Here is a 26,887-nt window from a genome sequence, read left to right as displayed (position 1 = left end):
GATCAGCTAGAAAACAAAACAAAACAAATAAAAAAAGGCAACCACAGAATGTGTGTGCCTCTATTCAGCATTGTATACAAGACCTGTGTCATATGCAGTACCATTCATGTACTTAACCTGCTGATTCCATCCTTCTGATGATAGCCCCTTCAACAATCCTTACAGCCTTGTAACCATCCTATTTGTCCTAGTCTATGATTCGTAATGGTATTATGTGCTTCTTTTATGGAGAGTTCAGGTTCATATGGGCCAAAAAGGTTTGTCACGTCCATTCAAAAAAAGATCTACCATTTGTTTATAAACAGTAGTGGTATAAGATAAAATTGTTTATACTATTCATGATGATAGCTCCTTATCTAAACTCAGAGAAATGTGAAGGGAGAGTTCAATTCTTGTGTCAGCAAAAAGTTTACTTTCCTTTGTTAACAAATCTAAGTAGTATTCTCAATGTCTGTCTGCAGCACCAGATGATTTCTGTAACTGTTAAAGCAGACCTGTGATTCAGTCCTGAGCTGCGGAAACATCACCAGAAGCAGACAGACGTAATATGTCCGATACTGTCCCCATCTGTTATTTGCTCAAAGGGTGCTGCAGTTATGGGGATATGGGCTAATCTGGCAGATTTAAAGACATCACTGCCACAAACAATTTCAAAGATATTTTATTTTACAACTGTCAAGTTCGATACTTGATTTACTTTCAGAGAGTAAATAATAATTTATGATGGAGGGAAAAAGTTAAATATATTGACAATATATTGACAATATATACTGAAAATGAGTAGTTTCAAGGCAGTTTGTGAAAACAAAAAGAAAACAAAAGGCACACAAAACAAAAGAAAACAAAAAGAAAACACAAGGCAGTTTGTGAAAACAAAAAGAAGAAAAAAAAGCCCTTCTCTTAAAAAATAAAAAATAATAATAAAAAAAAAAAGCTTGAACATTCCTTTGGACAGCAAATGCATTCTTCTGGAAGTCACTATCTAGAAAAAGGGTCAAATGCAGATGTGTTAAAAATGCTATGATAAGAAACTGTCACTAGCATTGTAATCTACAGAAATGCCAGTAGGGATACCATTCCAGGATGTTGTTCTAAGTTACCTATTTCTAGCCTTACAAGCAGAAAGCCATACTGCCAGGTAGGGCTTGTTTATGTTTGTTATATAGAGGAGCTATGGCACACTAAACAAGAGCACAAACTTTAAGCATGCTGACTGCTCTGTCTTCATGGGCATGGGCATACTCAATGGGAGACCTACAGATCTGTACTAAATCGCACTCATGTGCTTTGAAATGTGGAATCACTGGTGCGCTGTAAAGCTCATCTACCTGCTTGCTGAGTTATGACTTCCTCAGGCAGAAAAGTTGATTTGGTATGATCACCTGCATGACAGTGCTCTGCAGCCAGCACATGGTATAGAGGCTGTGCAACCACTATTTAGAGGAGCATGAGGCAAATATACCTAAATGCATGGTACTATTGGGAAGACAGGAAAAGGGGGAAGTGGACTCTAGCCTCCTTTACTGCTGCTGAATAGTATCCATATCTGCAGGTGTAAGTAAGTTCATGAAATCTTTCGTTAAATATTTTACTGTTGGGATAGGTACCACTTGGAAGTATCCCAGTCAGACACCACTGTTTCATAAACTGGCTAGCATTCTGTAAAGGCAGCAGCAGCATTTTTGGGGGTGCTGGTATGTGTGCAGTATGTATTTTGCATATGAAGAGCAGCAGACTGTTCAAAGAGATGGCTGAGATTTGGCTCATGTCTGGCTTCTGTCTCCATGCTATTTACCTGCCACCGTGGTCTGCGCAGAGAGACCCATTTCTAATCTGTGACACCAATTCATGCTCTTCTTTTGGACATAAGCTCAATCTGCAAAGGCTGGATCTGCCCAAAATCCAAGGGTATGTTCCCATAAAGTAAATTAAAAAAAAAAAAAAAAGTCAGTTTATTGGCCAATGGCTTCCTGACACTTTCAAGAAACGTTTAATTATGGGTACTATAATCAGACAGTTGTTTATCTCCATATTCAGCATGTGTTGACCATTTCCTCACAGTGTGAAACATAGCTGGTACAATTGATTTAGCCTCTGACTGGCTGACAAAACATCACCAACTCACGGCTAAAACCTGTTGTTTATCAAATAGTTCTCCACAGGCATTTGTGTATCTCAGTGTTTTGTTCCACCTCAAGGCAGGTGATCCCATACCCTTTTTAGAAATACCAATATCTAGAGTTCCTAGGTTTAATGTTCACTTTAAAAAAGGATTGTAGGCTGAAGTGGGACATAATAAAGACTTTGTGATGATTACATCCCATCTAAATCTTCACTCATCCAAAAGCAAAGAAGTCACCCTGACTTCATGAGGTGTTTGCTTGGCTGGAGAAATGTAGTTAGTCCTTCAAAGTCTTAGAACTTTTTTGTTAAGCCCAAACAAGCTTTCACAAGTCACTTAACTAAATTATTAGGATTACACTCTCTTACTGAACATGATTGAAGGTCAATAGTGTAGCTGCAGAGTGCTATAAGGGAGTAGGTTAAAAGGGCTTTTAATGGGACAGGGGCTGTCATTGTTTAACAAAATCAGTTTGAAGTCATTTTACATCTAGTAATTGTCTCTGCAATTAGAAAGATTACTTCTGTCTGTTGGGATAAGCCTCATTGTACCGAGGAGATATGTGCTTATCTCTTGTTTTGCTCACTTTCTAATCTCTTTTTAAAATTTATCCAGATTTCATGTAAAACAGATATAATAAGAAAATAAGGGTAGGTATAGACTCTCTCTCCTCTTCAAAAACAAACTGGCCCCTCATACTATCAATGTTTGCCCATATGAACTTACCAGTGTTTTCCTCGCTCTGCTGTCAAGCACTTTGTTTGACTCCTCTTCCCTTGCAGTTCCTTATGGACACTACCACCTAGCTGACGGGTTTCATTTCTCTCCTAAAATAAAGGCAAAACAAGAAGCATTTGTGAAGAACAGGGCTGAATATGCTGTTCTAGCTAGGGGAAAAATAAAAGGAAAACAAAACAACAGCAAAACATATAAAACTTATGACCTCACAGGTAAAAAAAATAATAATAATAATAAAAAAAAACCACCTTTGGTGAAGTTTCTTGGACTTAGGAGGAGAGCTGCTAAAACACATACTCCCTAAATTTGGAAAATCTGTTCACAAAAATACTTACAAATGCAATTTGCACCAAACTATCCAAAGTAATTAAAGCAAAATGAAATTATTAACTAATGACCAACAAGCACTTTAAACAACAGAGCACATGCTGTCTGTCTGATGCAATTCATTATTATTTAGCACACATACAATGTGCAGATGTCGTATAATGTAGGTTGGTGAAAGATTTAAATCATAGTAAAGAAAGAGTCTTAGGATACCTACCTTACTTTGTTTGCAATTTGCTTTTATTACATAGATGATAACAGGTAAGTGGAGATACCTGGTTATTTGAAAACAGGTGTATCTGCAATATCTAAAATATCTAAAATATCAAATATAGCAAATATCTAAAAGGCATCCACTAAACTTGTGTTTTGGTAACTGCTAGTAATAAATTATATTAACTACTCAGCTTCCTTTAGTAGTCCTGAGAAATTCACAGTCATGGGATTGAGCTTTTAGAAATCTACGTTTATAAAGTGCTTGCACACTCCAGGAGCAATTAGGGTTAGCTATGCAAAAGTCTCACTAAAATCCTGGTTTTCTCTCAGACAGAGCCCTACATAGCTACATGTGAGCTCTAAAGATGGTCATGTTCAATTTGTTGAATTCAATGCTCACCAGACTTTGAAGTTTCCAGGAGACAATATATTTGTTGATTCAGCCTCCTGATCTCCCACTGGCTGTAACCAGGGCTTTGTCAACAACTAGGAAAACTAGCATCATAGCCAGGTTTAGTATTTCTGTTGTTATCACTCACTCTGTAACTGAGTGTAAATCACCCCAGGAATCCCCCACAAAATAAATAAATAAATAAATAAATAAATAAGAATTAACACAGCATATGCAGATAATCAGGCCCCTGTGTTTTAACACCCTTTAACTTCTAACATTGCCATAAATACTATGGTAGATGAGTTTAGTGTTTTCCTGGTCAGAGTGACCAAATCAAAAGGTTTGGATGATGAACAAATACAAAAAAAGTAAGTCATCAAGAGCTCTCACAGGCAATTTCCATGGCTTTACAGGTCTGTAAGCAACAGCGAGATGCAGAAGATAGTCTTAAGCTGGAAATCAAGCTGCAAAATAGAAATGTCACATATGTCCCTACATGTTTTATCTTAAATATTTACAATAAAACATGCTGTCTGAGGCATCAGAGTCAAAACTATCCTGCCAGTTTACCACCTACTCAAACAGGATTATGAAATGGTATGACTGTTTGGCTCATTCCCCTGTGTAGCTCACTTCATACTCTATAAACATACAAGCAGCTTCCACTTTCTTTTAAGAATACAAGAAGAGTTTTCCCCCTCCTTTTTTTTTTCTTTTTTTTTTTTTAAGTTAAAAAACTTATGTTTAGAGTGCTCATTAAGGAAAACTGAGACTGGTTTCAATCGTCCTGAAGAAACCATCCTCAGCTCTTTTCTCTACCTACAAAGAGGCAAATTGACATCTGCTCCAGCCCAGCAGGGTGAAATAATCATTAAATTAACGGTTGCACTCCATTTTGTGGAACTTTCTACACACCAACATCCTTCCAAGATGTTACAAAAAAATTGAAAACTCTTAACCAGGAAGACAATGCAACAGAGGACAGCTGAGAGAGAGTTCCTGCTTTTCCTTAAATGCACAGTTTCTGTAGGTTATCTTGTGACCATCTATCTATACATTGTTCGTACCACCTTCCTGCAGAAGAAGCAGAATAAAACTTCCTTTACCACTTCCTGATTCAACGCTGTAACTTGTAGACTACAGCATACCAACAGAAGCGGAGAAAACCTTCCTACTCCAATGTTCATGCTTACCAATTAGTGGTTCAAACCCCTAAAAAAGAGGAAAATATGAGCATAACTTCAGAAGTTATTTCAGGACCGTGGTAGTGATAATAGTAATTTCCTTTATAAGTCTCCAGAGGGACAATATTGAAAGATAAATCCTGAGTCATAGGATTTCAGGCTTCATCTTATACTACATATCTGTATACCAAGTAAGCTGACGAGATGATCTACTGAGTGTATTGCCGTTGGTGATCCCATTCAGAGTCAGCTAATTCTCCCTCTATATAGGAGGCCTAGGCAATAACTGATGGGTTTGGATTCTTCTATCTTATCAGGCATTTGAAAGAGTGATGTTGCTTTATCTGACTTATAGATTTTGTAGTTCCCTCGAAGCCTGACCCAAAGTCCACAGGGTGCCTATTCTTTCAGTGGCTCAGGTTCCAAGTCAATCCCAATGACATCAGCAGGTGCAAAGGCAGCAGAGTTATCCTCTCATTCTGCTACACCTCCTAAAATCTTGCCAGCATTTGGACAAAGATGCAACCATCCAGAGTTTTCAGTCAAATAAGTAATAAAGTAAGTCTCTGCTTTTTAGGCACATAGGCTTGTAAAGTTATGCTGACTCAAGCTAGCTATGAGAGAGAAAAGCAACAGAGGGCTCTCTAAAAGCATAAAGTTACTATCTCTGCTATTATATGGAAAATAAAAGGGCTAATGACTTCTGAGCTGAAATACTTGTACTGATGATTATTTTCTGGCTGGGTCACTGGTCTCTGCTAACAAAAAATTGCACAGATAACCATATGTGAAATATCTTAGATTAATCTGCTAAATAAGAACCAGTAAGCCCCATAGTATAAAGAAACGATGATTCTTAAGTGTTACGAAATGTTCAAATGTCACTCATGATGCTTCTAGCAAATACAGTCTTAAATATAGTTGGAGAGATTCTGACAATTCCTTTTTCTCTTGGTAGGCATTAATGAAATTCCAGGACAGCTGGACAGCCCCTCAATAGATCAGAATTATCTTTCTAAAAGAAAAATAAAATGTTTCATATCAAATTGCTTTGATGAACATTTCTGAGCTGCTCTAGTTATGACACTGAAGAGGTCAGTCTAGATATGACACTGAAGAGGTCACCAGAGATGAGAAATTATGCTGCCAAACATAATTCTTTGAGAGTTCAAGAAGGCAAAAGAACAAACATTAAATATGCAAGAATTTCCAGAAAGACATAGCTTTGACAGTGCTGTCTAAATGAGTAAACAAAAGCAAGTAAAATTGGAACAAGCTGACAAACTAGCCTTTTTTTTTTTTCTTTCTTTCTTTCTTTCTTTCTTTCTTTCTTTCTTTCTTTCTTTCTTTCTTTCTTTCTTTCTCTTTTTTTCTTTTTATTTTTCTTCTTTTATGTCTCTCTGGTTGTATCAACGGGACTATTAAAACTGCCACTCAACAAGCAATTTTCTCTAGAGAAAATGAGAGCCAAGACATAATATTAAACAGGTGGCTGGAACCTGTGTTTTCACCATCCATCAGCTGAAGAGAGGCTGCACGCTTCCTAAAGTGAGGCTGAGCCTTTCTCTTTACAAGCAACCACATAGATTCTGGGATTCCATGGAAGGTAAAAATGAATAAAAATGAAGTCTTTTCTGTTCAAATCCCAAAGTTAACCTAAGATAAACCCTGAGGATTAGCAAACTGCCCTCTGCTACAATAGTTTTGTTGGTGGTGAGTTTTTTTCTCCTGCTAGAAGAAATAACACAGACCATCCGAAGATCTGAAAATGCTGGGCTGAATATGTATAATAGAAAATCCCATAAGGATGTCAGCTGTGCATTTATGGATGGATGAAAAGTACAGGCTGTTAGCTGTGCAGTCATTTTCTTAGAGATATTAAGATCTGCTGCTAAAAAGCAGGAAAACACAGTCACACAGTCTGCAGCTGACAAGCCCTATTGATGAAGGGCTGTTTTGTTGTTGTTTTCAGAAGCTTGTTTTCTTGACATCTGAGGAAACAGGAAGGAGATAAGGGATTGACATGACTGGTGAGTTAGGCTGAAATAAATTCATATCAATTATATATATATATATTTATGGGGGATGACGAAAAAGACTCTAGGCTGGTGATCCTGAGGAGAGCATGAATCAGTCAAACTGCCTGTGTTCCTTCTGGGTGAGCATGGGGGATTGTGCAGGATGCATGTTACAACAGTTTCAAGACAAAATGGTGATAGACATGTCTATGATGATGAAACAAAGCAGTTTGGGTGTTTTGATAGAAACGGAGGGGGAAGCAAAACTCCATGGTGGGTTTTATTTCCCCCTTCCATCCGTCCGTCCATCCATTCATCCATCCATCCACATAGGCTCGGTGGGGCAATCACACAGCACGTAGGTGGCTGACTGCCAGCACAGTGTAACATCACGCTCCCTGGGAAATGTAGTGGCAAAAATAAGGCCAAGGAGAAACAGCAACAAGTTTGACCAGGCTGTTAGATCTATTCCGGTCCTGTCAAAAATGTTTCCTTTGATACTTCAAAAACACAGTAGGAGAGAGAGGGATCAGGTACTAGGTAAGCACACCTCTGTCTTGGTGGTGGGACTGAAGGAAACCCTAACCTTTGAGGGCATTGAAGCTCCCAGAGAGCTTCCCCATGCATTCCACATGTTTTGTCTTCTCCAAAGTGAATTGATTCACTTCACTCTTCTGCTCAGTGTCTGTCAGAAGTTTATATTTAATATAGCCTTTAATAGATCAAGGAAGGCTTCAGAATATTTGTGAAGCTTTCATTGATTAATCTGAAAACAAAATGTCACACTCTTTAAGACATAATTCTAGGACAGATCTGTCTGTTACTGATGTCATTTAAATTTTCATTTAGTGTGACAGCACTCGGTCATAGTCTTGTTTAATTTACCTTCAGTTAAAGTGTTGTTATATTCCACCAGAACCATTGGATTATATCAGAGCTGAGTGCATTGAGGATTTATACAACCTTATTTATCCAAAAGGAAAAGGAAAAAACATATATATCAACAGAGGAAAAGGTTCTCTTCACTTCTTTAAAAAATTAGTGCACAAATAACTTTGACGCAGGCACACAACAAAGCTTCCTTCTGTGAAGTGCACATGCACACAGAAATCATCATTCTTCATTGACTAAGGCTGCTGACAGTTCAGAAGGTACTGGCTGAATCTTGTTTGATGTCATCTCATCTGCCTCAGCTTCCTCCTCAGGTTTAACACTTTGGGGTAGCTTTTCAGCAGAGAGGTAAGCTGAGAAGGTTTGTTAACATATGCCTGCTGGCCCATGCCTGTTTTGCCTGATGAACTACTTAGCTGGAGAACTGAAAAGTGATGAAGTTGGCTGTCACTCAGGAACAAAATCATTACTTGGTCTTTTACCATTCCATCTTGATTATGACATTCTTTCTGTGTAAGTTTTTTCTTAATCATTAACGACCTTCTGAGACAAATTCTCCTCATTAATATCTAGGAAGTTCAGGAATTATTATAATCAGGCAACTTGTGCAGAGACAGGTGATCTGATGAGCTGGAGAGAATCTCACCACTGCAGAATCATCACAGATTATGTTCTTGTAAATTTAGCAGGGATTTTCAACCACTCTCTCACATTATTAGCTAAATTCAATGAATACTCACCATTTTACTACTATGGGATTCAAAACAAGGTGTCTTTAAGCCCCAGGATATGCAATCCCAGTAAACTGAAGCCTGCTTAAGACCTTCAGCAGATTTCAGTAAGCAGCTCCCTTATGGCGTTGTAACATCCACACCTTGTTCTTATACATTGGGACTGATTTACCAAGGTGTAATGGGAATACTACGGTAAAATGAACCATACAAAAATGTTCCTGCTACAATGCATTGCTGGGAAAAAAAAAAAAAAAAAAAAAAAAAAAAAAAAACTGAATTGTAACTAGAGAACTCCAGCAAAATAGTATTTTAAACAGGATCAATTAATAAGGCTATGCAACTGTTAACAAAATTTCTAACTCACTAAAGGACAAAGGACAAAAGACCTTTTCAGATGAGCATTTAAATTAAATGCATATGTTATCTATGGAAACTGAATTGATTAATAGGGAAAAACAAAAGTCACAAACTGCAAGGAGAGTCATGTGGCAAACAGTGAGTGCTAACAATATATATATATAACCTTCCATTAATCTGAGCTGTGTGTTTTCATGTCCTAGTCGAAACTTTAAGGGTTAGAGTTTTATGTGAAAGAAGTAAAAATATTTTTCTCTTATCACACCCAGTTATGTTCCATCATTAATTCAATTTTCTGAATTTGGCCCAAGAAGTTTTGTTTCACTAAACAAAGTGAATAGTGGTGATGTTGACTTTAGAGAGGCTTATTTTTCATTATTTACAGAAAAGTAAGCATGTAAGAATTAGTCTTGACAAGTGTGTTTATTAGGTGAACTGAATGGTGGGTCTACTACTGTGTGGAAGCTATCCATTGCTCAAAAAGTTTATATTGCTTGTTTATTGGGTAGGAAACAAAGACACAATAGGATAGAACATTCTGGTTGTTTGCAAGAATTTCTTTGTTAGTAATCTATAACACCAAGTTTTAATAAAATTATTTCTGTGCCCTTATGGTAAATGACTGTTTGGGTAAATCTGATCTAAATATAAATACTGATTTTATAGAAAATAAACTCCAAATCACAAAGCTATGAACATGTACAGCAGATTAAGTATAGAAGGTGCATTTAAGGTTATGACTCTGGATTTTTTCCTGAGGTGACATAAATTGACAAAACAATGTCTTAATCACCAGAACACAAAGAAAAGTACAGATTGTATCAGCCAAGCAAAGCTTTTTATTCTCTCTTTTTTTTTTTTTTTACTAGTTAAGATCTCAAAATTGACTTTTGTTTTACAAACTACTAGTATTATTTTAGAACAAGAGATCAGAGAATAATGGAATAAAGCATAAGAATATTTGCTTGGTCCTGGTTAAATCAAGCTCATCTGTTAGATGTGGACCTGTGCATACCTATTGCATGTAGCAATGAGAAGCCTGAAGTCTTTCAGGCAGCCCCCACTTTGGTAATGCTACCAGAAAATACAGACCAATTTCAAAACCACTTATGTGTCACATGGTGCAGCCCTTCTATCATGACAGAAATGGCAGACTATCTCTAAACTTCTTGGAAAAGGCTCAGATATGTTCCTTTTTGCTCCAAAGCCTAAGAACTTTTTCTCACACTAGTTTTGAACTCAGCAGGGGGCAATCTGAAAGAGGAAAGAAACCACACTTCGGTCATACATCAATTTGTTTTTCCTAATTCAAAAGAGTTCAGTTATCATTTTAATGTGATTTATCAGAATAAGGTTCTGTAAGAGTATGTGGCATATTGATCTATTAAGTTAATATTAGAGTTTAACAGCCACAAAATGTCACACCCACTATTGGCAATCTTTATTATATATTTTGATATTATTTCTTTGATATCCAAGTGATAACTACCTTTGTTTACTTTGTAGTATGGACTTTCCTCTGGAGGCTAGCTTTGAGTAACACATTATTTTCATTACTTGCAGCAAAATGTGGACATTTGATCAGACTTCTTTTTCTGTATCTAAAGAATTTGTATTGGGATATACAATGTGCCAAAGATAATTTGATACCATTCATATTTGATTGCTTTGTCAGCTTGAGTTTGAAAGGAAAACAACATCTGCCTGTTGCCAAAGTCCATTTCCCTTTGAACCATGCTTGGATAAAACTCACAGCTGAAGCAATTTACAGCATGAAAAAAATCATTGTTTCATGTATAAAGCAGTTTTTTGTACCTTTCACAGTTTGTAGTGTGCTTTAAATAGTGGAGAAAATACTAGATTTCTGTCAGAATATCAAGCTCCTTCGGTTTTAAAAGTAATTTTGTAATTCTAAGTTAGTATGTAATATGTTTGTACTTCTTCACCAAGTCCAAACAGGATAAATAAGTGAGCACTGGTGCCTGAAGGTATCACAGTCAACCCTCTCCAAATAGAGGAAAGCAAACAAACAAACAAACGAACAAACCATAAGAGCAGCAAAACCTGCATGGGGGAGACACCCTTTCAGTAAGAACTCAACAGTTAATGTTCTGCTCAGGTGTCAAGAGCGCTGAAGAGCATGGAAGCATGGGACTGTTTGTTTCTCTTCTTCATTAACAAATTCACGGTCTTTATTACTGTGCAGTGCATATGACACTCAGTTGACTGCTATTTCCCCAACTCACATCTCTCTGAACAATGATTATAACTGCCTGACCCAAACTTTAATGGCTTTAACACCCTGAATGATCAACAAAATATCACAGAATACCATACCGTCAATGAAGGAAAGGTACTATAAAGAACATATAAAAAGAAATATATTCCATTATTCATTATTGAGATTCCATTTGATAAACAGTGAGTGAGTATGAACTGATAGAAAAAGTATCCTATTTGGTTAAATCAGCTTTATCCATTGGGAATTAAATTTATTTTAATTCTATTGGGGTCATAATTTCCATCTATGAACAAGATAGACCTTTGAGTTGGTATTGAATTTGGACCTGCATAAACTCATTATGACCGTTCATCAATGGTGATGAACATAGGTCATAATAGCATTGTCATATGTTAATATATATATATAGAGAGAGAGAGAGAAAATTAGTGAAAATGCTAAAACAAATGATAAGTAGACTAAAAAAAGACTGTGACTTCTTTAAAACATCTCCGAGTAGTGGAAGTTGTAATTTATTTCAAATTTATTTCACATACAATATTAAAAACATTTATCCCATTTCTTTATGAATGACAATTTGAATATTTTTTAAACCTCAATACAGTTATTTACACTACTGTGCAGTCAAGGTGAGATAAGAATGTTAAGATAGAATAGTTCAGTTGGAAGGACCTGCAGAGATCATATAGGCCAACCGTACTTTAGGGCTAAACAAAAGTTAAAATGTATTTCTGAGGACATTATCCAAATGCCTCTTGAACACTGACAGGCATGGGGCATCCACCACCTCTTTAGGAAGCCTGTTACAGTGTTTGACCACCCTCATGGTAAAGAAATTTTTCCTCATGCCCAGTCTGAATCTCCCATAGCGTAGCTTTGTGCCATTCCCTCACATTCAAATGTACATTTACTCTTCCAGTCTTATTCCACCTTGTACATTAGTGTATTAGTGTTGTCCAATCTCATCAGCACAATAACAGAAATAATTGCTGGATATCTCACAGTTTCAACTTTTGTAAAATACTGTTTCTAGCAGAGTTAACAAAACTGGAGACAAATGCAAGGAGTGAACCTTCCTTTAGAAAACTGCTGATGGTGACAACCCCCCCGCCCCCCAAAAAAAACAAACAAAAAAAAAAAACAAAAAAAACATATATATATATATATACATACACACATGCTGTTCTTATTCATAAAATGAAAGAAAAAAAAAGCATCCTACAAGTGATGGTAAAGAAAGAAAAATGTCTGCATGTATGTCAATGTATTTCCTTGGGATCCACACCCTCATATGACTTTAGACACGAGGGCTGAAACACAATGTACTAGATTTTGACACTGGTATTTGTTTCTTAGATGTGGGTAGGATAGTTTAATTTACTACCTCCTCTTTTGTATGTTTATTTCATGAAGAAACAAGAGACCTTCTGATAGTTGTTTTTTGTTGTTGTTGTTGTTTATTTGTTTGTTTTTTTCTGGTACATGGTGAAAGTACATTTTGTCTTTAGGGGAGGCCTTTCTCTGTTTCTACTTCTAATAACGTCTCAAAAACAATTCCATACAATACAATTACAGTTTTCCCTGACCTAACTTGCACTTGAGCTGTTCTCCTCGTATTTAGGAAAGCCAGTATCAGTTATCCGTCGTAATATTTTATATATTTAGCCAAGAACACTTACTCGACTCTGTGAAGCACTGATGTCACTTAGTCATATTAAACTTAATATTATATTGATGTATTTCATGAAATAATGAAATAATACTTTCAGAGTACACAGTTTCACTTCTTTTCTAATACTATGTTTTCATAGGTCTGTTTCCAATAAAGATAGCTACAGACAGCAGCTAAATTAGACTAAAGAGATTAATACAATATAGAGTTTCTCACCTTTAAATAATTCAGGTACTTCTGACTGTGACCAAAATTCATTGCCATCTGTCAGTAAGTAGATACAATTTAGTTAAATATGGCATTCCTTTCTTACTGGACAGCTGTCCGCTTAAACCATGGCACTCCGTGTTGAAAAAATCAGCACAAACACTAGTAAATGGATGAACATGGAGTTTATCCCTATCCAGAATCTATCAAGAACATAAATAGTTATACATATATTTAACAGAAACTATTTTCTCATATTTTTAGAAATGTATGTCATAGAAAAAAATATAGTTAAATAATTATGACCTAGCTTGCTTTATACCAGTATCTCAAACTGCAGACTTTACACATTACTAGGTGAACTTTAATCTCAAAAGTTCTCATTTCCCTAAGATTATCAGATCTTTTGTATTTTTAATTCAAAACCAAGTTATTTAAATAGCATTATTGGACCTTCAGAAACTCTACGTGACATTCACAAACCCATTGGTGGAATTTCAGGCACTAGAGTATCACATTCACTTCACATTCTCTTTTCACAGTTTAACTAAGCATGAATGAGGATGACCCTGTTCTGCAGTGGGTGGAATTTGCCATCACAAGGGGCTGATCAAAATTGTTAGAACCCAAGTATGTTTGACTTGGTGGATACAACAGAAATATTGAATAAGGACTTCTTGATCCTAACAAACTTTCCCAATATTGCTCAAAAATATATTTTATTGTCACTCTTCTTGTGCCTCAGCACCTTGGATCTGCAGGAGCAGAGTAATCCACATTCAATGGATGGAATTAAGGTATTTTACTGAATGCAAAAACATACACATTTAAAACAGAGAGCAGAAAATCTCTTGCTGCTGGTAGCTGAGGAGAAGAGAGACTTATGTCACTACTGTAATCCACCATGATCACCTGAGCAACCGCTTCTCTTCAGCAATACCAGCTTCATATTTACATTAAGGGATTTGACTGGTAAATGTTTAACTTGAAAAAAAAATTGCTCTTTAGCAGCTTAAAAAAAAAAAGTCATAGAAGCACTATTATAACTATACTATGCCTCATGCATGTGCTTCTCAACTTCAGGGACTTTGCTCTGAAACTAGAGCTAGCCAGAAGGACTATGTGTGACCACTGCCAATTAAAAACATTCTCATTACTTCCCATGAATCATTACAACATCACTCATTGAAGCCTGGAGTTTTCAACAGTTACATGCATTATCTGTAAGCTTTCTCCTACTAGTAGCTTTTCTATATTCATCCCTAATGAAGATTTTTCATGTGGTAGAAAAACTTGCATTTCAGTTTCCAGCATAGCAATGCATATTAAATGCAGCCAGAACCTATAAGGCAAAAGTGTAAAACCTTTTTGGTAAAATATTAGTGAAGATAAAGTTTGCTGGTTTAGGTCTTCCTTCTAATTTGTCTGCTGCTGCTACTCTTCTATGAAGTTAATGTCACTTGTCCATTTTTAGCTTTATACATTGTCCATCATTCTTTGCATATTAAGTAATGTTAGGATCACAAGAATCAGTTCTCCCATGGGAATAGCTTGGCTTTGCTGCTGCCACGACTAAAAATACTGTTCCATAACAAGTACATACTCATCCCTGCTCTGATTATTCTTCTAATCATACTTAAGATCTAATTAATCCTCCTCACTTGTACAAAAGGGACAAGAAAATGGATCTCTAGAGCTTTAGAATGATAGTTCAGGTATAGTGCATATATCAATTTACTGTGCAAAGCTAAAAAAAAATAAAAATAAAAATCAATGCATTTTAAAGATTTAAGCAATCTGTTAAGGACTATCTTTTTAATGATTATTTTGATAAACAGGAAAAGGAGTGAGGATAACAACAAAAAGCAGCATACAATAAATGATCAGCCTTACCACAAAAGCAACACAAATAAGCCTTTTCAGAAAAGGACCATTTTATTTCATTTTATTGGTTTTACTACCAAATTTCAATTTCTCCTTGAAGAAAATGTCTTTACTATTTTAAATGTAGAGACATAACAAAATGTATCCAATATGATTTTGGAGTTTGTTATTTTTTTTACTTGAGATTACTTATTCAAAGCTGCTTAAGATCCTCCAACTGAAATAGATTATAGAGACTTTTGGTTTTATTGTTGTTATAAATTCTGTCATAATATAGGTCTGTCAGCTTTATTGTTTATACATGTTATGATTCAGAAATTATAACTCAGCAGTTCTTGCGTACTTTGATTTCTATTTCATGGACTTCATCGGGGAATTGAGCTCATTGGCTAAGTTTGAAAGTTTAAATAGGAATCTCTGCTAAGAAATTGCTGGTCAATTAAAATTAATTCTGGACATAAATTGTATGATGCATGGCTTCTTTTTTCAGCACTTTTCACCAGAGCAGTCCTAGTCATAGAGTAACAGAAATATTTACCACTAAGAGGGGTGTAAAATAATAACATGCAAACAATTTCTGTCATGGAACAAATGTGTGGTAAAATAAGTTATCCATTATTTGCAAATGAAATCTCAATCATAGAATAAGAGAACGTTGTAATCATAAATTTTAAGCTGCTTTGATATACTCTTTTACATGTAAATGATCATGTAAATAATTGTTTTCATTACTTCATAGCACTATGCTATACAATATTACTGGTAACATTGTTTTCTTCTTTCAACCTGTGGTCCAAAAGTCTTAAAACCTTCAAAGAAATCTTATTATTATGCAATAAATAAAATAATGTGATCTTCCATTATGACCAGATCTTTTTTTTTAAAAAAAAAAAAAAAATGCTTAGATCCCTGAAATGCATGGTTTGACACAATTTTTTATAACTATACTGCATGCAGAAGTCCTGAAATCTATTTAGCTGACTCCTAACTCTGATGAAATGCACTTCCCCTCCTCCTCCTCTCCCTTGTTCCTCATTTATAATTTCCCAAAGTACCTGTGCTTGACTTTAATGTATATTCAGCAGTGCAACAAATATAATCTCTCAACTATCTTGCAACACATCTTTTTCAATATCCAACATTTATCTCTACATTCACGAAAGCTCCTGAGGCATTTGACCCATGGAGTACACTTAGCACCTTTGTCACATAAGCTGTAGGACTGGGTTTTCAGAAAACTTTATATTTGCAGGTCCCTTTTAGATTATTCACAATATACTTTTTTTTGCAAGGATGAGTAAAATGGCGAGGAATTGTCACTAAAATTAAAGATATGCAAGAGTGGAGATATAGTTTAAGTCTCATAACATAAAACAATGGCACATTAAGATCATAGTCATTAGAAGGTATATTAGGTGAAAACCAGCAAACTTGGGAATGCTGACAGGTAACAGATTATGGCATGTATGTCTGAAACTGAACTTTTGAATTCTAATGCTGAAGGCTGCTGCTAACTAGCTTCTATAACTAGGCTGTTTGTTGGCTGCAAACATTCATAACACCTGGATGAAATAAAACTGGCATGTCCCCAACCCTCCAGTTGATGGAGAAAAATACCACCAATTAGGATGTCACGTGTTTCTGCACTGGGACTATTCAGGCTGGGAAGGAAGAGCAGGTGTGAAAAAGAAGGGTTCCCAAAAAGAGGAAGTGGTCTTGGGGAGATGAAAATGCAGACTCTGCCTACAGGAAAGAGAGGTGGATGAAGATCCTGGCGATCAGGGTATTGAGTGCAAATGCGTGCCAGGGAATGCTCAGGGTCCTCAACCACTAATGCCCAGGATGGGTGACTGTGAGCAGCAGCACAACATGAACTGACATGACTGTCTGCGTGACCTTCCCGGAGCAGCAGTTACCTCCTTCTGGGGAAGGAAACACAAGACAAGTGAATATAGCCTTGGCAGAAATCAAGGGAGTGAGCCTCTGGGACAAATGAGCAAAATAAAAGCTCAACTCCCACTGGTTCTTAAATAAACTCCAGTATGCAGATCTACTATAGGTTGTCATTTACTCTGTCTCATCTGTGACAGAAGAAAAATAAAATATTTTTTGTAATTTATTTCTGGAAATGGCTTTTCATTATTGCAAGATGGAAAAACAATTGCAGATATAACTTGTTATATCTGCAATGTTATGCTTCAAGAATGACCCTCCCTTTCCTGTCTCCTAAGTGGCAAAATAGTTGATTTAACAGGAAGAGACAATGGAATAGAATTGTAGGAGGTCTGAAAACGAACTTGCATTGATCTACTTTGTAAAATTTTTATTACACATTTTTGACAATGAGAAATTGGTTTGGCTGATTGGGCTTCAAATGCTTTGGGGAATAAGACTGATCACTAAAGAGAAAATTAATAAATAAATGTGCACAATAGACTCCCATTATTGGTTACAACCAAAATTTGCATTGCTTGTGGAGCAAACCCAGGAGTCCCTATGACCCAAAACAGGTCTCTGAGCAGTGTATATACTGCCAGCATGTAGCCATCTAACTTATGGGTCTGAATCATCTTTAAGAGGAACCTGTTCTCTCCATTTTCCTCATAAGCAATGAATTATATCAGAGTTATATAACTAATGTAACCTAACATAAATATCTTGGAAAACTCTGTGCTTCCTCCCTATCCCTTAGAAAGAGTAAGACACACTTTACCTTTATACCATGACTGAAGTCCCAAACCCATGTCGTCCAGCAGAAGCTGGAAGCTGGAAGAACTTCTCTTTTCAGTCTGACTCCCTTGCACATATGACAGTTCAAGAAACAACACAGTCCACATAAAGAGTACATTAAAAGACTTATTTAGCCCTCTCAGCCCATCTGTACTGATTTTTAAGCTTGGGAAATCAACAGAATACCTCACATGAAATATTTTGGCTACAGAAATATATCAAGAGTACGTTCGATATACACTCTCTGGCTTTTTTCCTCCTTACACATGCAGGATATAAAGTTATGACCTGTAACCATAACTGCCGTATGACCAAACCCAGCAAAATGAAATAAGGAAAGAAATCACATTTTTCTTCAGGATTTATCTCCCAAAAGAGGAGATAACGTGTTCTGAAATACTCTGTGAGGATACAAGATTTTGACAGTCAAGCTTTGCTGAAGGTAATTCCTGACGCTGTTGAAATAACACGAATTTGTTCAGGGATAAATAGAAAAAACATCATTCGTTTGCTAAATTATTTTGATCAACCTTTTAATTCAATTAATTCTCTGAAACTGGTAAACATAAAAAGGCAAGAGCTAGATGTAAGAGTCATAGCTTGAGAGGGAAAAATTGCTGTGTCACTCTGCTAGTTATTTGAGTAGCCTGGGGCAGTCTTATGTACACCAACAAATAGCTATAAATGTTCTCACCTGCCCACACTCTCTACAATGAGGCTGTAGAATTATGGAGCTGAGGAAGGTGGTTATGTTTCAGAAATACTGCACTTGGAGTATGAAGAACAGAGTAGGTTCAGTGCTTTGTGGAAATTTCACTAAGCAAAACAGGGTAAGAAAATTCTGGGTGACCTTCTGCAGCTTGCTGAATCTCTTCTCAACACATCGCTTTAGGCAATTCAGGCAACCTGGCGGGTTGCTGGCGACATTACTGAACCCCTTCCAAGCAGGAGCAACAGGAACAAAAAAACTAGCCAGTGCTCAAACAGAGCAATTTCTGAAGTGATTGTATGGGGTAAAAAGGGGCCAGAAAAATGTAAGTCTCTTCAAGTCCTGTTCAAGCATCCTAGCAATAAAACATTAAAAAAAAAAAAGACAGAACAAAAAGATACTTAATTTTAATATACAGTCATGTCTGAGACCACCTTTTCACTGCTCTATTGACGCAATATTGCCATTTCAGGATTGTGGTTTGGTTTGACTCAGCCAATGTGTACCACTTCCAGGTAAGTGCACTTGACATTTTTTTCTAAATTAGCAAGGTTAAGTTCATAGGACATAAACAGAAAAGCTGTGTGTTCAGGCTTCACCACAAGACAAAAAAAAAAAAAAAAAAAAAAAAAAAAAAAAAAAAAAGTAAAGAATTAATCAGTGATAAAATTCCAGCTAAATCCCCTTGTTTTGGCTTTGGTTTTCTTTAGAAGCAAAAGAAAATGTCCAAAGATCTATATATATAAAAAAAAAAAGAGTGGTTTCAGTAGATATTCACTTCTTCTGAAACTCTGTAGTAATTCCTGTCAACCTTTTTTCTTAAGCTTCTTCAGCTCTCAGTATGTAAAGCTAGTCATAGACTTGGAAAATAAATTTCAGTATGTATACAGGCTCTTTGTATAAAATGGAGATAAATAACACAGTATTTTTGCAGCTGTATGCCTATTTCTGCTTACAAAAAAAAAAAATAATCTCCAAAATGCTTTAGCATTAGCCAGACAATTCACATATTAATGCAATATGAGATTGTGTTATGTATTAAAAACAAACAAACAAAAAAAAACTTCATTTATAGTGTTGGTACTGAAATAGACATAGAAAGTCGATATTACACTGATGAAACACTAAATTGAGAGTTTTAAATATGTTTTTCATTTAGCATTAGAGATGGAAAAATTAATATTATAAAAGTTATTGCAGGCATATTTTATTACAGATATGAATAAATTACCTTGGTAGCGTTACCTACCAAGAATGAGTAGTCTTATTAAAAAATAAATAAAAAATCTTCCCCTCCATTCTGATTAACCTAAGCAACAAGAGAAGTATTTATGTAGTTGCACTGATCTTGAACAGAGCTTGCTGAGCTGGGGCTTTAATAAATTTGAATTCTAAAACACAATGGTTGCATTTGGGTAAGAATAAATGAATAACCAGAATTGCATTACTTATCAGAACTTGATGAGTAAGTCTTCTCTCTCCTTTGGGGTAAAGGCCAGTCCTGGGAAACAACAGTAGGGAGGTAGGTCACACGTTTTTTAGGCTTCCTGAAGAAATTCAGCAAATTATCATTTCTCTGGACATTGGTTTAGGTTTAAGTTATAGGCTTAAGTTTTAAGGGAAGGTAAACTGATGGTGATTGAAAACTTCCCTGCAGGACACAAACAAGAAGACACCTATTAAACAGAGAGCTTGGGAGTTCCAAAGAGAACATGAAGCATGGACTTCCAAGTGAAAAGACCTCAGGCCTTGCTTCTCAACAGCATTGCCAATGCTGCCTCATAGTGTTGTGCTAGGAACACATGACTCTCTCTTACTCCTAACATTAGACTTATGATGTAACCAGGCAGGGCTATCAGTTATTTCTGGAAATGAGTCACATTGAATGTATTCTTCATTTTATATGCTTATCAAGGGTGAGGTTACTTCATTGAAAAACAAAAACACATTTAAAAAACAACAACAAAAAAAACAGACAAACAAAAACCATCAATGCTCTTTTGCACTGGAATGCAATAACTGTGAGGTGTACAGGTCTGAGTCAAATCAAGGTTCAGGTCAAACAATCAAGTTTTCAGTAAAAATCCCCATCTACAGCACTAGGAATTTCTACTGAAAAAAAAATTAAATAAATGAAAAAAATCAATGCTCGACTATAGCCCCAGGTTCTACTGAGTAACACGTGCACAGTACTGTAACATAAGACACTATTATTAAGAAAATGTGGCTTTTGCTTTCACAGGTTAAAGATCCCCTCAGAGAAGAAATAAGACAGAGGCCAATAGGTCAGAGAAGTAGAAAAATTGAAAAAAAAAAGAAGCACCATGCTTTTAGAAATTCACTACTGTGAATGGCAGGCATCTGACTGGTATAAACTTACAAAGCTCCACTGGCTGGACCTGACAACAACTGAGGCTTGAAGGATTGAAAAGGAGAGAATTTTATTCTTATTGTGGCCTGCTGAAATAGTATTCCCACCATGTCTATCACTCTTACTACCACGTAATGTTCATGTACTGATGCTACAGCATAAAATGGAATGGCTTTTTAACTACAAAATTAATAGGACTTTCATTTCACATTTTACATCCTCATTAATACTAAATAGGTTAATTATGATAAAAATATTACCATAAATAGTACAAGGATTAATAATTTAACAGCTATAAAAGTATTGTCATTTTTCATAAAATCTTACATATCAAGCTCACCAAATCACCATTTGGATTGCCTAGAAAACCAGATGCTGCATTGTTTTGAACAATTAAAGATCCTGTTATGCTAATTTAGGTCCTATGAACATGACCAGATCTGTTTGGCACAGCCCTGCACCTGCTGATCACATGAAAATCAGGTAGTTTTCTTGTTTTAGGAATTGTCTTTTAAGTTTAAGTAAATGCTGTGTCTCCAAGGGAGAATACAGGATTAAATCCTGAATAAGCCAAGCTATCTAGTCCAAGCCCAACCATACGAGTGACTTTAAGCACAACATCCGTTTTTTCTACATGAATATCAGATATTCTCTGACAGGGATAGTTTACTGCTTCTTGGGCAAGACCTAAGAGAGATGGTTCAGTTATTGGTTTGGATGTCTAGGTGAAGTTGTCCATCTGCTTATTCATTATTTTGTCACTGCCTGTGAAGAAATAATGGTGATGAATTGTCCTTCCAGTCATCATCTGTGCTCTCCGTTCAGAACATAAACTCATATCTGAGAAGATAATGGGGAAGGATCTATGCATGTCCTGTTCCTATGCCCTTCCCTAAACATCCTCCGTTGTCTGCTATCCTAGGGTGCAAGGTGTAGCTCTAGACTACCTAATCTAAGGTGTAGCTTTAGACTACCTAATAAACCTGCACAGCTGAAAAACAAAGTCAATATTGCCCTTCCATGCAAAGAAACAACTCAAGAATAAAAAGATCCACATTTTCAAAAATGAAGGATCTTGTGTCACCTGGAATAAGAGGAAAACAACACAAAGAAAATCAGGAAAAAAAAATCTTACCAATCATACACAAGACATAGAGCTATTAGCTGTAACAACATAGCTTTCCAGAAGTACATGCACACAAAAACAGCAGTATTGGAGCTTGAGATAACACATGCACAAAATCCATTAACAATTTGTAAGAACTGAACCATGCTGACAGACTAATTCCTCTCGACAGCAGTTCTGGGATGAGGTGTACAGCACCAGCCACTGTGTTTCAAGTAAGAGGCACTGGCAGGCTTGGCAGAACCTGCAACAAACACCTCCAGAAATGTCAGTAAATAACACTATTTTTTTTCTGCTGCTGGTGACAGAAGTGCCCAGAGAGCTCAGACAGGAATAGGTTCTGCTTGTGTTAGATAGGCATATGTTAACTTTAAGAAGGCATGCAATTTAACATGTCAAACGGTGAAAGAGGTGGAGACTAATGTCTGTGTATATGCACCACAGCTGACTCCCTGTTCTACATTCACAAGAGATCAAACTTACTAAGTGCCAGAAACATCCTAGGGATCACACTGTAGTGCTAATTATGTGACCTTCTGTGCTGTCCTGTGTGACCCTGGCCAAGTTCCTGTGGCTCCATCCTCTTTGCCTGCATCTCTCAGGAGGAAATAGCCCTATCCCCATGCTCTCACCCCACTGTAGGGAAGGAGCAAGGCTGAAAGCGTGTGGCAACCTTGTCCTATGCTGTAGCCAGCAGTGCTGCCCTCCCTGCTCTGCTGCCTGCTGGAGCAAGGGGACAAAAGCTATACTGTGTGTTCAATGGTCTCCAGAGAGGAAGACTGGAGGCCTTATGAAGCAATATCACACGAATACTGAACACTGTTAAAGTCTCCTTTCTATCTACAAACCTCCCACTATGCAGATATCTGTCCAAAAAAATCCAATCTCACCACATATTTGGTGTACAAGATACTATTTCACCTCCACATTATGGAAAATTCAGATGGTAGTACCCATCCTTACTGTAATGAGACACTAATTTTGGTGTGCTAACAGAAATATCAGTAAAACCTTTCTCAGTGTTAGGTTTTTGACTAAAGAAAAATCTCACAGAAAAAAAAAATATATATATAGTTCCTGTAAATGTTTTAACTTTCAAAACAAGCAAACAAGCAAGCAAGCAAGCAAGCAAACAAACAAAAAACACATTAATTTCGTGCTATTGATTGAAACCCAACAAAATTTTCAACAGAAAAATAACATACATGAAATAGACTGGTGAAATATACTGGTCTGTAACATCTCTGTAGATATAAAATACAGAAAGAGGATAAAGAAAGTGTAGGTGCCTGCATCTTAACTGAACTGCACCAAGTAATGGGTCTGAGTGAAGGTCTTCAGATAGCAGGCACATGGGAAAATTCTGGCCAACACTTCCAAACCTAAGGACTTTTTATGTTCATCACTATCAGACAGTCAAGTTGTGATAAGAGATTTGATTTCGCAAAGTGTTGAGCATGTCTGAAAATCAAGCCCCTTCGTGGTACTCCAAGACAGGCAATAAAACTCAGAGGACCCTGAAGGCAATTTAACCAGAATTTATTCCACAATTTCCCCTTTTTAACCTATTTCTTAGTTAATTTATGCAACTATCACATTGAGAAGCAAGAAAAATGAATTTAAAATGCAACAGTATAGTCTTCCTTCCTTTCCTTTATGAGTCTCATAAAGTAATACTGATTTTTTAGTATATATAAAACATCCAAAGGCTTTCTGGCTTTACAAATTGAACTGGCTTTTCAAATTACAGATTTATATCCCAATTAATTTGAAATTATTATGTTGCAGTAAAATATGGAATGATGCAATGATACGCAATATGCAATAAAATAAAATATCCTTATTTAAAGAATAAAAACAATAACATGTACAACATGTCACAATATTTTTCATTATTCTAAATCTGTTTTCAGCTGTTTTTTTCAATGTTTAAAGTAAAACTTCAGAGGCAGGAAATGAGAATGTGACTGCAGTTACACTGATCTCATTTGTGCATGCACATTAATTCACTACTGTGCAGTTGTTGAGGACTGATGAGTTTGTGGCATTACTTATTTGCTTTCAATAAGGAAGTATCAGAATATTTTGTTTAAGTGTCATACATACACAAATAATTTTTCAAGTATTATGACAATATACAAGTCCTCATATAGGTTCTAAGAAAGGAAAGTAATATTTTAAAGGCTAACAGACTTCTAAACCTTTCTGTGACTTTGATATCACTATAATAAAACCTTCAATGAAAGATACAGTTACAGTGAAAGGCAAATGGTAGAATAAAGATCTTATCTTCCAGTGCATGACTTGAAAAAAAATATATGAGTGCCCACCTACATTACGGGGGTATATCTAAGTCCTTAGCAGTATTTATATCAATTTTTTGTTGTTGTTTTTGGCTGTTTTTTGTTTCTTTGTGTATTTTTTTTCAAAATTTCAAATATGTAATATTCAAATATGAAATTTTCAAAATTTCAAACTATGTATTGTGCATCCAGGGTCCAATGCATGAACAGAAGATAGAGGTTGAGAGCAGACACATAAAATGTTCATTCTCTCAAATATTATTTAAGATTTGGAAACAAATATTTCTGACAACAATAATAGATAAGGGCTATATTAAAAGAAAAAGCTAGGTTACATTATGTTCCCATTTTTATAACTCTTCAGAAAAAAAAAAAAGTTTTTTTGATTGTCAATTTGCATGTTTTGAACATTAAATAAATGAATGATAAGTGTCAAAAAGATATTTCATTCAGCAGTTTTGATTATTTTGCTTCATTAAAGAACAGTAAGTAACTTAAGATCAGGACAACACAAAATGTCCTGAATCTTTTTTACACTTAATCTTACATTAATTTCATTGTTTATTTTTCTCTCACTGTTGATTTGCTGGTTTCTTCATTTGTTTTCTTTCTCTTTCCCTCTCTTTTGAGTAGAACTTCATTTCTATATATCAAACATTTATCCAGGATGGGAAAACAGCTTCTAAAGCGTTCTGTATTTGTTATTGAAAATACTTGTCCAACTACTAGTGTAGGGTGCATAGAAAAAGCAGGAAATAAACCTGTATATATATATATTAAAAAAAAAAAAGTCAGTTTTCCCCACTATTTTCTTATTTCTCTAAGAAAAATAATTTCTAATTTTTCTAAGAAGATCTTATTATCTCAGTCCTAACTAATGTAGTGGAAGAAGGGTACCTGTGTTTAGACTAGGACTTTGAAGCCATTTTCTCACCATTTCACAACTTATTGCCAATATTCCTAAGGAAAACACTGCTGCATAGAAGGCAAAGCAGAGGAGCTGCAGTTTTTTCTCTAGCAATTCAAGGATATACATATCAACTGTTAAAGATACAAGTGGCATTTTGAAGCCCTCAAAATTCAGAATACAACCCCAGAAGAAGCAGCAGGCTATAGGCAGGGATCCACTGCACAACTTTTGCAGTACAGTCAGTAACAACAGGTCCCAACCATTAACACCTGTGTACACTTTCTGAAAGAGGTGCCAAAAGGGGAGATCTCTGCAAGGGACCTAGCTTCCGCAAGGGAAGGCTGCTTCAACTCAGGAAACAAGGAAAAGTGCTGCAAGGTGAGGCTGTAGGATTGAAGCTACCCTGTCCTGACACTATGGGAAAGATTTATTTTCAGAGTTTCATTTAGTCTCCCTGTTCCTAGAATTATTTTGTTCCAGTAATGTGCTTGAGTCTTAATAAACCAACCTTTAATAGTTGGTAGCATTTTGACAGGTTTGGTGGGCTCACTTAAAAAAAATAAATAAATAATAAATAAATAAATAAATATGAAAAAAAAAACGACACAGCAACACAAAATAGAGCTGAAGTTTCACCTCAGGACCACAGACTTCTGGCCCCATTAATTAAACACCCAAGCAGCTCAGTCCACCTCCAGGGACACAGATATACACTAAGGAGGGCCTCACGATTTTTTAGAACAAAAGCGGAAATGAATGGAATATGTTACCTAGGCAACAAAACATCTGCAGCAGTGGTAAATGATACAGAAAGCCAGACAGCAGGGAATGAATCTTGTGACAATGTCAGAATGAGGAAGCACAGCTTCCCCTGGAGTGTAAAGAGAATTAAACAGAATATTCCAGAATTCAGCAAACAACAATTCAGAAACAAACCCCAGCTAATTTTATCTGTAGATAAAAAGGTATAAAACTTACCTCATAGCACTGTTGTACAGGCAGCTTGGTCTATTAATAACGCAGGACTACTTTCAAAGGACAGCCCTCCTTGTATACTTTATAATCATTTAGCTGTCCTTTCAGGATGCACCAGCAGTGTTAGACACAGCTTCCAATAATACTGGGGAAGGGGTATGCAGAAATAGTAATTGTAAGTAATTATTTTTAAACTGTGGTACCATTAAAGTCAATATCAAAACTCCCACTAACTTGAGAAGGGTGAAGATATCAGCAGACTGAGACCAAATTCTATGACACCAAGCTCTTGTGAAGACTTACCTCAACTTTTTCAGTATTGTCTTAGGCCATGTCTGAGAATAATTTCCTTTCTGTAATATTCTTTTGTAATATCAGGCGGGGTTAGATTAACACTACTTTCAACTTTGAGCATTTTCTAACGTCATGCCTTTCAGGTGAGTTCAGAAAAGCAGTTTTAAACAGCAACAACAAAACATGTCATTACAGGGGAAAAAAGGAGTTTCTATGACTAAGGAATGAAAAGATTTCATACTTCAAGTCACTTGCACATATAATGAGACTGGGGAAATAAAAAAGCAAAAAGTATTTTATCTTGGTATTGAAGCTAAAGAACTATTTGAATAGAGGAGCTGTGACATTTTCAGTGTCACTTCTGTTTATCATGGTAATCTGAGGGGCTTGTCAGTGCTATGTGTCAAGACTTTATATATGTATGTGGGTGTGGGGGGGAGATGAGTGTGTATATATGCAATAAAAATGATAAGTGGAACAAAA

Source organism: Cygnus olor, chromosome 2 (genome assembly GCF_009769625.2).
Source record: "Cygnus olor isolate bCygOlo1 chromosome 2, bCygOlo1.pri.v2, whole genome shotgun sequence".
Taxonomy (NCBI): Eukaryota; Metazoa; Chordata; class Aves; order Anseriformes; family Anatidae; genus Cygnus; species Cygnus olor.
This window is presented reverse-complemented; position numbering follows the sequence as displayed.